Here is an 18,590-nt window from a genome sequence, read left to right on the forward strand (position 1 = left end):
ATAAACTGCTCCTTGTCAGTAAATGCATGCTTCAGGAATGAATGTTTCAATTTTAGTAATAGCCATATCATCATTTGTCACAGTTTTACTATAGCAGTACATGTTTAATGCTTAGCCTCTGTCTTATAGCAGTTCATCTGTAAACCTCTAGCTAAGGCTACACCATTCATGAGTGTTTGTTCCCCACTAGAACAGATGCACATATATATTTTTTCCTGATGGAATATAGCCCAGCCATAGGTACCTCAATTTAATCTATTCATTTGTTAACCAGGTAAAATAACTGGTTTATCATGGACCCTTTGCAACTGGGTCAAGGTAAATGCAATTAGATTAGTGCAGCTGGTCAGCTAATGTGTTTTGGAAGGAAAACAGTGTAACCAGAGAAAACTCATCAAACACAAAGAGAATTTGCAAACTCTACATGGACTCTAAGAAGAGAAACTGAGCACTCCATTTGTGGCATCCAGCTAAATATAACAAACAGCCTTTTAAAATTGAGGAAATATTCACCGATTCAAACACTATAATAATTAATTTGCTATGAACACAATTATTATTGTTGCACAAAGTGACAAATAAAAGATGGTATCTTGTCATGGCTGGCCCATGACACAACACTGAGTGCAAGACTTTCATTTAATTTTATTCATAAAACAGAAAATAAAGACAGTGCAACTTGGCCAGTACTTTGGTATATTTCCTAGTGGAGGCTTTTTTTTCATACTGGGCAGCATCCTTTTTTATGTACTATATCTGTCTGACTTTGCAAAATTTATTCCTAAGTGCACAGAGGGAAATTGATATAATTAATCTTTCCAAGTCTGCCTCTGGCAATTTGCATAGAAGATTAAGGAGATGTTAACAAGCTGTTTTCTGTGGTCAGGTGGTCCTGGGTTTGATTCCTTCAGTCAACATTGCCTAACTGTGTGACTCTGAGAAAGTCAATTAATCACTAAACACTCCTGGGCTGAGTCTGAAAAAGGTCCATAGAAATCAATGCTCTACCCTGGTGAACAAATACAAATAAATGAAAGAACATTCGTGTCATTACTTCTGTATATACGTTTTAGATTAATGTTGACATTTACAGGGAGTGGATAGCCCTGGCCAGCATGGTCAGGTTTATGACCACACCTTGCTCAGTGATGGCAGTTGTATGTTAAGCAGTATCAGTTCTGCAGTCTTCCACATTTTATAGTGCAGGACAAAAATCCTTTGCCTTTCTTAAATGAAAGTGGCCTGATGTACGCCATTGAACAACTTCAGATAATTCACATACTGTACCTCCCTCTTCAGAATTTCTTTCACTCACTTATGATACAACAGCAGCAGGTTTTTACAATTTTCATAGAGAGAGTAACAGCTGAATAAAGCAAAACACTAAAACGGTGTGAAATATTACTACAAACATTGCTCACTATTGTACCTTTGGTAGACATCTTTTAATTTCAGAGGATTTGAGCTCTTCGTTGAATATTTTTTCAAACAACTTTTTTAACTTTAAAATATATTAAAAATGTTAGACAGAGTCTTGAGAATAACATTTGGGGAACTGATATGCAGCATACGGCATCAGCTCCATAGGTTTCAAAATTGCACTATTCTCAGCATTGTATTATGAAGTTCACTAAATTACACAGAAATATATTGTTTATCACCCATTTACTGCAATTCAGTTTTCTTTTAGGGTATTTTGTGCATCCTGACAGTATAAAGTATATGCAGAAATGATAAAATACCTTACCCGCGTCAGACTGTTATTGATTCTGTTCCTGTACTTCTTACACTGCCTCTAGGGAGTGCTGTGGTACTGCATCACTGAATTCTGGGTAATGCCATCAGTGCCATTTTCCTGCAACATGACTAGGCAGTTGGGTAAATGGTATGAACATTCATTTTCTATTACATTTAAAACAAATGATTCTTCTGTCACCATGATACCTAATGGCTAGCTTTTAATCTTATGTAACCTCTAGAAGGTACTGCTTCACTGCACTGTACACATTGTCAGTTTCAGATTTTTCCCATCAAGAATGAGAGGGCACCTCACTTGTGGCATTTCAATATGGGAGGTACCATTGTGCTTCTTAAACTACCAATGTTGGCCTGTAACACTGCACTGCTGCACCAAGAAGTGCAATGCAGCATCCTTAAGTGTACAACACACAGTATGAACATTCAAATTTTTTAATATTTACAAAATTCATTAGTTGTAATGTAATCCCTACTTTCCTACTGCTGTTCTTATACTGTCTGTAGGACTGCATGCATTTGATGTATTATATGGTACTATATGGTTCCTCAGATGCAGTTTACTTTGGCATGTTTAATACATAAAAGTACAGCACAGTGCAACAGTATAACATGTGCCTACACTATCCAGAACCTGAAGAGGTACTAAATATAGTATATTACAGCAACACTGAGTAATTGTAAGCACTAGATGGTGAATACAGTAGTGCTGAAATGTAAAATAATTTATTTGTGCATGTTGCTAGGTTCTTTGTTACCATATTCCTCTGCTACCTTTGGCTGGTGCTGCTATAGTTATTCAACATTCAGGTGTCATTCAGCTGTAGCTGTTTGACATTTGCATGTAAGATGCACTTAACACTTGTCTCTCATGGTAAATGCACATTTGCTACAGCATCCTGTGGGCTGATACAGACAGCACTATTCACCATTAATTATATGTTTTAAAAGGCAGATCAGAGTCAGACATAATAGAAATGCTGTTCTACACCAGTGATAAATTTCATAGATACAACTAGAACACTGTACCACATTATCTGCCAAAAAGAAAAGACAGTCAACACTTTCTCCAAAACTCTTAACACTCTACAGACATAATATGCAAACAGTGAACATTATATAATGACAAAAATATATTTTACAAAACAGAAATACCCTGTGACAAAGGGAGATATTGCCAGCACAGCTATCTGGAATTTTGTAAATAATTATATGTCATTTGTGAATATCAACATGATTCATATAAGATGCTTGTGTTACAAATGTATTAGAACTGTATGTCATATATATATATATATATATATATATATATATATATATATATATATATATATATATATATATCAAACTACATTTGTACAGACATGTGTGTTGAAAAGATATTTTATGAAGTGCTTGTACTTAAAATGTAACCACAGCATGCCCTACTGGAATAGAACAGAAAAGTACATGCACTATTGTAGCTGTTTAAATGTCTATATTTTAGCAGTGAAAACTGGAACACAGGAGGTTAACTTCAGTCTAACAAACTTCAGAAAAAATAGTTGAAATTAAATTACCATATGGCAGCTAGTGACAGAATACCTGTACTAGGGGACTTTCTGTATTGTCTTGAAAGTGATTTATTGTTTTTATGACTTCCAGCATCTGCCAAAGATCTGAGGAGAAGCCCTTGTATTTGTATTTAACAGGCAGAGGCTAAATGCTACCAGCTGCCATCAATGGTTGTTTTGGGCCTGGGGACTAGAAGTCAGATGACAAGAAATTATGTCATTCTGCAAGCTATTCCAGCAGAAATATTTGAGATATTACTTTAAAAAGTCTCTTAGTGAGACACAGCATTCTGTATTCTGTCTTGGACCTGGCAACAAGAAAATCCATTCACCACATCTGCCTTGCTCTGTAGTAAGTAAGTTCCTAGGTTACAGTATAACTCTCTTAGATATAGTCAGTAATATAGCAAAGCTTACTTTAGATATTTTCTTTATTTATTTGAGACTGTCCTGCAATGTTGTTTTAAACATTACCTGTGATTTTGAACTCTGATATCACTGTGAATATATATTCAGTATTTCCTTGTTCTTTTATAATTTATTATTAAATATATTTAAACCTTTCATTGTGGCTGATCTTTGTGAGAGATATGTAAGTTCTTAGAGTACTTGCATATTTATTTGGTGGTACTGTGTAGGCCACTCCTAATAGCTTTGCTCTTGGTCAGACTACCATTTGTATTAATACTAACATTACACATTAAGATTGGACACCCTCTGTTAAGGGCCTTAAAGTAGCTGATAAGGATTTGGTTGGTGGCATTGATAACTACCTTATAGTCTGGGCAAAAAGGGGCATAGCTAGTCAACCTGTGCCAGCCTTTCCAAGTTTTGTGTGTGTGTGTGTGTGTGTGTGTGTGTGTGTGTGTGTGTGTGTGTGTGTGTGTGTGTGTGTGTGTATAAATCAAACCTTAAAGAGTGTCAGCTACTTGGGCAGGGACACAAAGCACTGGTTGGACAGAGAGAGTGTTGGAGGTCTTGGCTTAGTCACTCAGATGAGATCTCTACTCTATAGCTGTGCCAGGTGAAAGTCTTTTTGGGGATCTGGAGAAAGAGGAGGAACCAGCCCTGGAGTGACTGTAGTTTCTGTGTCCACTTAAGGGAAATTACAGTTGATGCAAAAAGCTGCATCTGGAAATACTGTGTGTGTACCTTGTTATGCTCCCAGTGTACATGCCCCACTGCTGCCAGTGGTGAGGATTGAGGCTCCTTGATTACTGATCCAGTGGTGGATTATCACATATCCCATCAATGAACTAAAAAAAATAGTTTTCTAGGATGTTACAGGAATGTACCTGTCAGAATTGTAGAACAAGCGAAAGTGAACATATCAGTAAAATATTCTGTGGAACATCACTTGAAGAAAAAGATTTTAACTATCCCTTAATTCAAATATGAGGGTTTACCAGAATTTGACATTTAGTAATTTATATGTTCATTAGTGTGATATAAAATGTGGGACCTAATGACCTTCCAGAAAGTTTGTTGCTACTATCCTGTTTAAATGCTTTCTAATGCCCCAATAGTTATCAAGGGTATTTTAAAAGCCAGTGATTGTAGTACATTCTTTGAGATAGAAATGCCACAAAATGTTCCCATCTTTCTTTTTTCCCATTAATATTGATTTTTACACTGACTGCTTGTTCGTGTATCTTCTTCTCCTACTGAAAGCTTCTGACATTGAAAACAAGACAGAGGTGAACCCAAGTAGTTTGTATGTCACAGAGGAAAGAGATAACTCATTTAATCCTCTTTCAGGATCAGATGTACAAACCTAAATAATCTGGTATACAGCTAATGCTCTGAGGCCATTTTTTTATGCAATAAAACTGTAACACTGTAATCATTTTAGAACAGCTATTGTTCTGTAATTTATGAATCTCTCTAGTCATGAATCTTTGCACTTTTTAGTTGGCAGAAGATGCTCAGTGCAAAAGCTTCAGAGTGCTGCATTATATTTTACATCCGGTTGGCTAGTAGGATAGTGTACAGAGGAACAATTGCTTTCCTGGATATACCACTAAGTATTTTATATGTCATACCACAGTCCTTTTTAACCATAATGTACTCCTGAGGTGGAAAATTAGTTTGCCATCTCTTACTCTAGTATCAATTTTAAGTATTTGCTTTTGTGTTTTTAATAAACTGGTATTTCTTTATTCCTTAAGCTAAGGTTGAGCCTAATAGGAATCCCGAGTTTTGCCCCAAATACACCACTCTTATTATACTAGAAAGGAAGGGGATTTCTTCCAAAGCACCTTATACTGCAACCTCTGCTGAAGATGTAACTATACTACCACCATTACAGTCATCTTCATATTTTATTATGCAAAGTAATTTGTTTCATACTTTGACATTATAGAAGAAAATTCCAAAGAGGAGATGTCTTAGCTTATAATGTTTTGGAATGCCACTGGTCTTTGCTGGAACTACCAGAAAGTCTTCTGCCCTCAGTTGCTGTGTTGTATAACTTTCATATTTTTATACTGATTGAATAAAGTAACCATTTGCATTATGTGTATTTAGAAAACAAGAAAAAAGGTGTGTTTACCATGTGACCAAAAATATCAATAACCAACAAGAGGTCTACATAGTCCAAGGCACACAATAAGTGGTAAAATCAAGAATAAATAACATTTCAAACCTGCAGACTGTATAATCCAAACAAGTTGTTGTTGTTGTGTCTTTCGGCTTTTCCCGGTTAGTGGTTGCCACAGTGGAACTCCGGTCCGCTAATGATTGGCAGTAGATTTTTACGTGCTGGCTTGCCAGGCCTAACGCACAACCTTCAACAAAGGAATGCCCATTTACGCATGTCGCCACACAGAAGACGCTCTAACTGAGAATCGAATGGGCAACGTCTAACTGTGAGGCGACAATGCTACCGCAGCACCACCACCGCAGTACATGCTCAAACAAGTAACATTTTAATAAGTAGTTAAGCACTTTTGTCCACAATACTCAAGACTGCTTCAGAACCTGCTTATTAAAACATTACGTGGACCCGTTCTTGATTATGTGTATTTAGTTTATATGACTTGTTGACAATTCACACACAAGGGACTGTAGTGAAAGTTATTGCCAGTTGTAGGGCACACTAATTTTGCACCAAGCCCTTCATTCATGGCCACTGTAAATTAAAAAAGCAACAATGCTTAGAAGTCAGCCACCTAGGTTAAGCCATGTTGTTCCTAGTCAAGGAGAAGTGAGGCACCTGGGTTTTTTACATTAGTTTCAAAAGGTATCATTTTTCTTAGTTACAAGGTGCTGGAATGGGTTTCATGATGTGTTTCTTGGTATAAAAAGGACAATAACTAAACATCCAACTTTTGTTAACTTTATATCCTTTTCTCCTTTCTCTTAGTTATATGTCTGCAACTTATCTTGTTAAAAATATAAAAAAACTTAAAAGTAGCAAAATACAAGGGACATCAGAAAGACTTTACTGAAAATTATTTCAGGATCTACACAAAGAAAACATTGTTTAGGGCACTGCATTTCTAAGCTAACAGAGGTAGGAGGTTAAAGGGAAAGGTGAAGCAAAAAAAAATATATATAGACAAACTTGTTTAAAAGCACTGCGGTTAGTACCTCTCCATTGAAATGTTGTTACTCAAAATGCAAAGTGCCAACAAGCCAAAAAAAGTCTGAAAATCCAGGAGAAGACTGAATCTTGAAGATTGCTTTTCTCCATTAATCTTTTATTTTTTGTAGGGGTCAAACTACTGCAGCTCTGATGTGGAGGGAAAGTCCTCTACACTCCCTCAAACTTATATATACCAACTCCAAGATCACCATACATTGGAGAAAAGGCCATCTCAGACTTTATGTCAGTCTGTTCTTTCGGCCATTCAGTTTCCATATTTCAGGACTTGATCTAGCAGGTCCTGACATTTCAAATGGTGGGTGGTCTCAGTAGTTCAGAAAGGACATTCATGGAAAAGGAAAGGAAAGACAAAACAAAGTGCTGTGGAAGATTGTTTGAAACAGAAGCATTGGGTCAAAAAACAATAATTTCACAATTGCTTCCCTCATAAACTTGTGATTTTTTGAGTAACTCGGCAGTGTAAACCTTGGGTCTAGATGACTATCACTGTGTAAAAATGGGAAGAAGGAGTTATAGTTGGATGGATGGATTTGTTGTAAACTACCTACTTTGATGTTTGGGCACTGATTTATTATGGAGATAATAATTCCAAACAAATGCACAGACCTATAGTTGCAGGCAGAGACATAAATATGAAGAGTTTCCCCCTGTTGTTGTCCTTTAAAGAACAGGATAATAACTATACTAAAAGCTAAAAAAATTATTATATGTGACTGAGGCCTTAATAATACATCAAGCTATCAAGTTTCTATAAAGATCAATAGATAACAGATGTCTAATACAGAAAAAAAAAAAAAAACAATGTCTCCATCCCAGGGCTAGTGCATGGTGCTTCTTTATTGACCTTAGGCCTTTAAGAAATACAAACTCCCTTAAAACCATGATAACCTGAATCTGCCAATTTATTATCTTAGCTAGTCAACATGAATGTAACCAACTGGGTTGTAGTCAAAGAATGTGCTCTCCACCTACTCATCCATGTGTGACATAAACTCATATTCCTGAATCCTGCCCTCCTTCCAAGGTCTAACAGTGGAGAAAGATCAATGTCTGGCTTGATATGGTCCATAGCATGGCTTCATGTGGTCCGTTTCATGGCTTCATGTCATCCAACTCATGGCTTTCATATAGTCCATCTCATGGCTTCCTGTGGTCTGTCTCATGAAAATTCTCTTTTCTTAGAACAAGACTTTATACAAAATTACAAAACCTTAAGAAGGACGTTCCTTGTATACATTCTTCATGGACAATAAAAATGTGATCGCTGTACCTTGAATAAAGCACAGATGTAAATATTTATATAATTATACCTGCCTTACTTAAGTATCGCATTACTGTTATCAATACAGAAATGGCCCAAGGTGCAGAAACCCCCCTCCCAAAAAAACAAACCAAAAATAACCAAGTAATCAAATCACATCTGTCCAAGGGAACCCACACATCAAACACAGCTGAATAGTGTGAGATGAAAAGTTAGGATGTAGTAATGGTCCTTTCTGCTGAATGATGAGGTCTGCCTTATGAGTCAGTTTGCAGTCTTTTCCCTTGGCTAGATGAAACAGAAGCAAGAACCAATGCTGTCTTGGCCAAAAAGGGGTGACTAGTAAGAGTCTTGCTTTTTCTTTTTTGAGTATTAGCAGAACCCTTGGAAAGGGAGGTAGTGGGGAGGAGGCATAGAGGAACTTCCCTGTCCACTGAAAAGAGAAGACATATGTCCTCCAGGCAGATGAGCTAGGGTTTCTTGTGCAAAAGAGAGGAAGTTGTTTGTTGCTCTCTGAGGCAAACAGATCCATCTGAGATGTCCCCAATAATAAAGGATGTCCAGGAAGTCTTTTCTGTTCAGGGTCAATTCATGAAGGTCTTCCAAGGCCCTGCTTAATGTGCTTGGAAACACATTGTCCTGTGTTGGGATAATACAGTGAGTAGGGACATGCTTTTTTGGGTGGCAAGGCCCCAGGATCTCTGTGGTAGTCTGCACAGTTGGTATGATCTTTTGCCTCCTTGCTTATTAATGTACCACATGACAGTTGTGTTGTTAGTGAATATTCAAAGTCTTCCTGATACGTAAGAAGACCTGAAGAGCTTGTATGAGGGCCCTCATCTCTTTCAGCTTGCTGTGTTCCCTTTGGGATTTGGCTGCCATCTTCCCTGGACTCTGTTGGTGACTGTCCAGGCCCCCCCAGGCCTCATCTAAGGCATCTGGTTGCAACTCTTGAACTACTTAGGGAGAAGGGGAGAACTGGGTTGAGTTTCACCTGATCCACCCACCATGAGAGCTCCTTCCTGAGGCAAGGTATGAGGGGGATCACAGTGTCTAGAAGATTAGATGGTTGGGACTAGACTGTTTTCAGGTAGCATTGAATATTCCTCATATGCAGTCTAGCTAGATGAAGCACTGGGGATAGTGGCTGCCATGAATCCCAGAACTCTTAGGATTTCCCTGACTGAGCACTGGTCAAGGGAGGAAAGTCTGAATAAGCTGTACAATTCTTTACTTTTTTCCTGAGACAGGTAAGCCTGCATCTTTCTGGTGTCCAGTCTGCAGCCTGAAAACACTAGGTCTTGAGTGGGCTGGAGGGAGGAGCTTTTGTAGTTGACAGTGAACCCCAACTGCAGGATGAGGTTGAGGATGAACTGGAGATGTTGTAGCAGGATTTGAGGAGAGGTAGCCTGGATTAGCAAATCATCTAAGTAGTGAAATAAATATCTGTATTCCCTGAGTTCAGCAGGATGCTATCACTGGTGCTAGACTTTATGTGAAAACTCTTAGGGCTGTGGAAAGCCAAAAAGGCAAAGCTGTAAACTGAAAATTTGATGATCAAGTAAAAAACCCAAGGAATCTCCTGCAAGATAGATGAACTGGTATATGGAGGTAGGCATCCTTTAGATCCAGGGATGCTTGAGGAAGTATGAAAGGCAGCAGTGTGAGCATTGAGAGAACTTTGAAGGTTGACACTTTTAAGAATGTGGTTAACACAGAAAGATCCAGTATGGGGTCTCCATTGTCCTTTCTTTTTCTTTTGAACTAGGAAGAGTCTGGAGTAAAAATCTCTTCCTACAAATTTTATGGGCACTAGTTCTGTAGTGCATTGTGTTTGCAATTCTTGGAGCATGAGTGGTAGAAGATGGACTTGGTTGTGGGGAGAGGGGTATGCCATTCAGAGGGTAAGTCCTTTCCAGGCCATGGCATAAACCTTTTTTATAATGGAAAGCATACAGTGGTCTGGTCTGTAATGATGTTTTCCCAGCTTGGGATTGACTAAGTCTTTTGATGAGGGGCAGGACAGGACCATGGGGTTGGGGGATGTTGTAGTAAATAGTCACAGAGATTTTTCCCTGAAGCGAGGCTTCCCACATATGGGATTCCTCTATGTTTTTTCTGGGACTCTATTGAAGGAGCCATCTTGTATTTTTGAGTGGGCCTGCAGTCCCATCTAACAAAGGAAATGGGCTTTTCTGGGTAACTCCTCTAGTATCTAGGCACACAGATTAACAGAATCTGCCTTTAGTCTTTCATTGTCTTACCTTGCTTATGTAGGACTTTAAATAAGTTGGCAGCTTGTGGACCAAACAGAAGGACTTTGTCCAAAGGAGAATCAATACGTTTGGCTTTGAAGTCTTCTGGCATGGGTAGATTGTGCGGACATGCATACATGCGAATGCAGAGCCAGTAGCAGCTGCACTAGAAGAGGCACCTGTGCCTGACTATCCGAGTAGCCTGATTAAGAATAATATTTCTTGTTTTGTATCTGACCTCTGTGGACCAACCATTAACTTGTTTAAGGAGTTGAGGATGGATAACAGGTGCTTGGTTAAATGGGTTTGATAATTAATAGCCGTAAATGCCAGAGTAGAAGATGTGTAAACCTTTTTTCTTCACCTATTCATAGTTCTACTGTCTTTGTTTGAAGGAGGGCATTGGCATTGGGAAGAAGTTTGGAAGACTTCTCAGAAAAGAAAGAGATACTGCAGAGGGGTCTGTCACTAGATTCTTGTATAAGAACTTAAGTTCATCAGAAACTTTATAAAATCTGTTTGGTCTTTTGGGGTCAGAATTCTGCAAATCAGGGGTAGCTGAGGAACACTGGAAAACATTCAAGAAAGCCTCCATAACTGGAGGGACAGGTGAAGGGGCTGGCGTGCCAAGTTCCAGGAAGCAGCAATTCCTTTTCTATACCTCTGAAATCTTTCTAGACTCCCAGCCAAAATTTTCTACCATGTTTATAATTGTCTCTCCAATTGAAGCCAATTGAAGCCTCTTGATTAGGAGAGTCAGAAGAAATGGAGTCTTCATCATCATCAGAAGGCATTTGGCCAGGTGACTGTATTTGAGAGGAATATTCCAGAGAATGTTCAGAATTAAGGCATCTTCCTTTTCAGAAGAAGAAGATGAAGCCACAATAACTTTTGTGGGATGTGGGAGAAGGAGGATGGGCAGAAAATGAAGGAGGTTTCAGGGCCATAATGGCCTTGAGCAGGCCTCAAGAAAAGTCCACCCATTCCTTTTCCCTAGATGGTGGAGGAGAAGAGACATGCTTAGTTTTTTGCAGTTTTTTTTTTTTTTTTTTTGGTATGGTATCCACCTGTACTAAGGGGAGTGGTTCAGGCCCCTAATGTACCTCTATTAACTTACCAGGGAACTCTTTCCTAACTAGAACCTGTGGGATCCCTTCCAGGCACTCTGAAATTATGATCTGCAGTTCACCTTTGTCTTTAGGAGCAGATTCCTCAGTTGTAAGGCCATCCAATGCCATACTAGTCTCTGGCAGGGTCTCATTGGAGGGCAACAGAAATGCAGTTGGACATACCGTGGGTTCTGGAACCTCAGCAGGTGTGTTACAGAATCAGAAAAGATAGACTGAACATCTGACCTGAGCCTTTTTATTTTTTTCTTGCGGGCTGAGATACATCTGGGGAAGTAGGATCTGCCATCTTGGAGTGGGCCAAATACTTCAGATGTTGGGTTTCCAAGAAAATGTTAAACAAAGCCAGAGGGGATCGCAAAGTCTTTGGAACAAAGGATTGGCAGATGGCACAGGCCTTGTAGTCATGTTCTCTGCCTAGGTGGAAGAGACACTGAATATGCAGATTTTTGTATGGGATTTGCCTACCACACTCTCACATACCCCTCCTAGTTGATATCTAATACAGATATAACACAATAAAATGGGTAAATAAAGGAAGGTACCCCAACAGGACACTTATCTGTCATTAATGAAGTTACAGTTCTGATGACCAAATGACGATCAGTTCAGCCGATATACAACCTGTGTTCAAAATGGTGGTGAGATAGTTTGAGGATCTATGCTCATATGTCCACCTATATACCACTACACTTGCAAGCTGAGGTCACATGTTGGATGTATGACGTAGGGGAAGGTTAAGCTTTGGTACCCGGGTCGGACATCAGTGCTGTTAACCCACTATTTTGGAATACTGAACAGTGATTTCAATTAGGATATGCACTGTTACAGATATGTACATAGGCAATTACTAGGTATATATGCACTGTTACATATGTGTGCATAGACAATCACTAGATGTGTATGCACTGTTACAAATTTGTACATAGGCAGTCACTGGGTATATATGCACTGTTATGGATTTGTATAAAGACAGTCACCATGTGTGTATGCACTGTTACAGATTTCTACAGAGAAATTCACTAGGTATACACTGTTACAGATTTCTACATAGACTTTCACTAGGTATATGTGCGCTTACAGATTTGTACATAGACAATTACTGTGTTTATATGCACTGTTACAGAAATGTATGTAGGCAATCAATAGATATATATGCAAAGTTGCAGATCTGTACATAGGAAATTACTAGGTATATATACATTGTTACAGATTTGTATAAAGACAGTCACCATGTGTGTATGCACTGTTATAGATTTCTGCGTAGACACTCACTAAATGTATGTGCACTGTTACAGATTCGTACATAGACATGACTAGGTATACATGCACTGTTACACATCTGTACATAGACATCACTAGGTGTATATGCACTGTTAGAGATCTGTACATAGACATCACTAGGTATATATGCAATGTTGCAGATATGTACATAGACAACCACTAGGTGTACATGCACTGCTAAGATTTGTACATAGGCAACGGCTATGTCTACATGCATGGTTACAGATCTGTACATAGACATCACTAGCTGTACATGTACTGTTACAGATCTGTACATAGACATCACTAGGTGTGCATGTGCTGTTATAGATCTGTACATAGACATTACTAGGTATATATGCACTGTTACATATCTGTACATAGAGAATCACTAGGTGTACATGCACTGTTTCAGATCTGTACATAGATATCACTAGGTATGTAAGCACTGTTATCACAGCTGTGCTCTGGTAGAAATGAAGCTGGTTCGGCTTTTCAGAAAAATCATTAGTATGCTGTGATGTTATAGCTACATACTAGCAAGTGTGAGGAAGGCAGTTTGTATCCTGTAATTGTGAGTCATACTGTGCCTGTAGCAATAGCTTTTGAAAATTCAAGTGAAAGATTATCTGTGCTAGGGATAGAAATAATTGCTTGTTTTATTTCTGCCTTCTGCTATCAGTGTAATCAGAATACAGATAAGAATTGCAAGCCATTTTTCCTTTGCTGAGATTTATTTTTTGGCCTATTCCCTGTATATACGGGAAGTCATGAATGAGCAGTGGTGTGGTTTATGATGACACAGTGAGTTTGTATTTCTGTATCTGTACAGTTATAACCTGATTAACACAATTAAACTATAAAACTAACAAATCCTATGATAACCATCACTGCACTTGATATTAGAGGCTCATGATCAGCACAATGTGAATAACTTCACTGGTCTGCTCCTTAAAGCAGACAGAGGAGAGATATCACAGATAACTCCTCCACTTATCTCTTCTGAGCAATTGCTTGCACTTTTTAACACCCAGATTCCTACAGAAAGACATTCTCTATGCCAGACTCCATCTATTCATTACTTTATCTATCCATACCATTAACTTACCCTAGTCTTATAACATAATAATTTGAAATGAAAACAATTTGACCCAAATACTGAAGTCACTAGAATATTTATTCAGAATAAAATTACTCATATAAGATTTCAGACTTCGTCATGTGCTTTCTTAACTGCAAAACACTTGAGGAAGTGCTCCATGTAGTGTGAAAGTTTGAGTCTGGTTTTATTTTGTATAAAGTATCTCCTGTTTTTTTTTTTTTTTTTAGTTTTCTGACATTCAGATTTATGTTAGTTTCCGGACTTGATGTATGTGCTATTGAGTCATATACCTTCCTTGAGTACTGATTGTTATACATTACCCTGCAGTTCAACAGTCTAGATCTTTCCATGTTATGCTGTTTCCCACTTCACCTCAGGGAGCATTATTGATTACATCATCACTTACTACCACTTTCAACTGGAAATAATTACACGTTCAGCATTTGCAGCAACTATTGCTTATCTACACAAAAGCAGCTATACAAGAACAAGTAATAGTCCCAGCCCTCATATTTCGCTCAGGCTACTGTTTAATTCTCATAATGTTTTACAGAAAGTCTCTAACCATTTGTTAAATGTTATATAACAAACCCAGTCAACAAAGGATAAAATACTTATGGACTCTTGTGATTTTTTGTCGTCTTAAGATGGATATTTGGGATAAAGACTTGATGTTTTTAACTGTATATGTAGTAAATTTGTATACCTGTATTCCTAAGGAACAAGGTTTAGAAATGTTTCACAATAGTATTATTAGGTATTTTGATTATTATTGAATTTATGAGCCTGATTTTGGAAAACAATTTTATATTTTATGAGGGGGAAATATTACAAACAAGTGAGGGGAGTGTCCATGGGTGCATAATGTGGACCCATTTTTGCCAACTTGGTTTTATTGGATTGGGAGAATTCATGTATTTTCAATTGTCCTTATAAAGAAAGTATTCACTTTTACCTGAGATTTTTAGATGATATATTTATTTCTTGGAAGGTCACTAAACAAGATATCAAATGTTTTATCGATTATTTATATCAGAACACCCCTTTTTTTAAATTTATATACGAGAGTAGTTCTGTGGATATTAATTTTTTGGACACCTTTATCAGACACACTGAGAATATTTTTAGGTCCAATATATATAGAAAACCTACCTTTAGCAATTCTTATTTGGAGTTTTCCAGTTGTCATTCTTTAAGCCAGAAAAAAATATTTTTAAAGATCAGATGATAGGGGCTGCTAGAATGACATCCATGTATGAGGATGTATGTAAGGAGATGGAATTTATTGGTAAAATGTTTTTGGAAAGAGGTTACCCGAATGCACTTACACAGGAAATGAAGGAACTGGCCATTTCACAATGGGGGTGCTGCTATAAACCACTTTTGGGGTGCCCCCTCATTACTCAAAAAGAAAGGGTAGTGACAGGTAATTATGACAGGGTCATCATCTTACAGCATAGTATACATCTTGGTAAGGTAAAAGATATTTTTAACAAGCATTGAAATATGTTGAGGATGAACCCAGATATTTTTAATATTTTAGGTTCTAGCCCCACATTTGTTTATAAAACGAAGCTTAACTTTAAGGCCAGTTTTGAAAAACCAAATAATATGCAATTAAGGAACATAGGTATAGGTAGGAAGACCAGCAAATGTGGGTCTTGCAACCAATGTTCTTATATATTGGATGTGGATTTCATTACCCTTGACAATGTGAGTAAAAGTAAGGTATTTTTAAGCGGGTAATTGTCAGACCAAAAGTGTGGTCTATCTGGCTAAGTGCCTAAACTGTCCAGCATTTTATATTGTTAAAACTGATAGGGCTTTAAGATGTCGGATTTGTGAACATTTATATGATATTAATAAAAAAAGTGAGAATAATGCAGACATTTGACAGTGAGTGCGATGTGTTCTAGATTTCATTTTGCTATTTTAGATCAGGTCAACATTAACCCTAGGGGAGGTAATTTGAAAACTTTGTTAGAAGAAAAGGAGACTAGGTGGCACTTACAGTTAAATGCATCTAGGACACCAGATATTAATGACCATATATCTGTATTACCCTTTTTGAAACATAGGTCCCAAATGGTTAAATAGAATCATTAATATGTTTTGATATTTTTAAAAAAATACATTTTTAAAAGAATACTGTTTATAAGTTTTTTTGTGTTACTTTTATATAGAATTTATAAGAATGTTAGTTTTAGGGGTCATTGTGCTTTAATTCATTTGCATTGTTAATTATGGTTTTAATTATATTAATAATTATTTAATTGATTAATGGGTATGATTACAAATATGTGAGAAGGTTTGGGTATTGTTCTGAAGAAGTTCACTTTCTTTGTGGATGAAAGCGCTAAATAAATTGTTTTTTTACTGAGGCAGTCCGTTCTTTACCAGCTTGCACCGCACATTTGTGTTTTTTTTATAAAATAAAAAATAACTGACCCAGATCAAAAGCAATAAGGAGACCAGTCACCAAAGCTGTAGTCACTGATCCTCTTACCTATTTATGGTCAATAGGTCACTTATCACTTGATAAGATCAGCACCACCAAAATGGGCATGCCAAAATGCAAATTCATTTTCTCTTAGAGGACTGAATCTGAGCACAAACTTCAGCAGAGAAAATCATTCTTTTCAGGGAAGATCTCTTTCGGTGTCTGCCTTGTTTACTTCAACTACCACATTTATTAGTTTATAAAGAAGACAGTGCTCTCACCTTTTATGCTGTCAAGTTTTATTTATATCATGAGATTTCACTACTTGGCAAGTGTACACTGAGCTCTTAACGTTAGCACTGTGCATTGTGTCATTGCTATAACTTCCTTTAAGCAAAATCAGGAAATGTAACAGCATAATGAGGCCTTTTTAATTTCTGTATGTATTGCAGAGAGACAAGCCTTGTATTTTTGAAAAGCAGAACAATTTGGTCCAGCGTAATTCTTCTTTGTGCATTTACCGTTCACCCCCCCCCCCACCGTAACACTCGACTGTCACCATTCTTGTTATTTCATCTTTCTTCAAAATTTAAACAGTTTATTATAAAGAGCCTCAGCATTTCTTCCTGTTCTTGTCTATCATGAGATTATTTGTCTTTGCTTGGTGCTGTTGATCTGTTGGATTTGGTTCCTCTATGTCCTCACTCACCCACCTATAACTCCTTCTGCTCAGAGCTTTGAGGTAATCAATTTTATTTTGTAAATAAAACCTTCTTGATTCTGAATTAACTCATTACTGTCTAGTTATGCTCTCTAACCACTGCTTGTAGTTTTTATATGCAGGCTTATTAGTTCTTCAGAGGAACCGTAAACAACAATCAGTCCCTCATGTGCTGGTACTAACTGAATATTGGTGTTTCACTCAGCTTGATACAGAGTCTATCTCTTGAGATTAGCATTTGCTGTCTTTGGTGAGAATGACACATCAAATTTCTTATCAGAAACTCTCAGTGATGACAAAAGGAAAGAATCAAACACTGTGTACACATTCTTTATGCTGGTTGGAGAAACTGTGCAACTCACTGAGGATTTAGAAGCATTTTTAATTTCAAAAACTTGTTTACACCAGACCTCTCAACTGTCCTGAATTCCTCGTTTTTTACCGAGTTTTGAGGTCCCAATAATGGGGTGCCATGATTCCCGATTTGCACCCCATTATTTCCGATTTTTTTCAAATCTACTTGTTTGATTTTCACGCTTCTGGAGCTGACGTCATCACGTGCGCAATGACATCAGCTCTGTCAACATGCCGCGCATCTGTTTGAATACTAGACTGCCATTCGGGCAGAACATAAGCCGCGTGTCTGTCGCAGGAGGATTTATTTACAATGCATTTACTTTTTAAGCCAGTCGGAATGCACTGCCGTTGGGGCAGGAAGTCTCTGCTGTTACTAAACGAATGAACTTGGACTGCCATTCAGATTTCTTCAACTGCACAGCTGAAAGTGAGTGTCAGTTGCCAAACAGAAGGTTACTTTGCTGTTTAAAGCTGGCAAATGGTGTGCGTGTTTCATGATACAGGTTACGTTTAAGAATGCCAGCTGTCTTTTTACTTGATGCTGTTCTGCTTGATTAGAACAGTATGACTGAATATTGACATGGTATAAGACATTATTTAATTTAAACTGAGACTAAATTTAATAGAATGAACTTCTAACACCACAAGGTTATTCAAGCTGTCACTTTTTTAAATGTTTGGGTATTTCGGTTTAATAAAATAGCAGCAATTTAGATGTCCTGCAAATGTATGAATACATGAGCTGTTTAACATTGGTGTTTTGCATATACCTGCAGCTTTCTAGCAGTACAGATGTGGCAATGTGCTTGACAATAGTGGAATAACTTCCATTCACTAAATGCTAATGTAGGAAAGGCGAATTAGTTTGAAAAGAGAAACCTGTGCTGGTTAGGTGGTAGTATATTGGGTATTTAGGTGAAATTGAAGTGTATTGACCCACCAGATGCGCAGTAGCAAGCCCCTCCCAAACCCCGCCTGCGAGCATGTTGCTGACTACACCCACGGCTCCGAGCATGTTAACTGCCGCTCCCACCACCTTGTAATAGAAAAACAAATTCATATCTTTGACTACCACACTCAATAACCAAAGATAAACTTATTAACAAACGCAAAAAACAATATTAGCATTGTTGACTACTAATAATGACT

The sequence above is a fragment of the Protopterus annectens genome, chromosome 11.part0, assembly GCF_019279795.1.
Source record: "Protopterus annectens isolate FY-2018-M chromosome 11.part0, PAN1.0, whole genome shotgun sequence".
Classification (NCBI taxonomy): Eukaryota; Metazoa; Chordata; order Ceratodontiformes; family Protopteridae; genus Protopterus; species Protopterus annectens.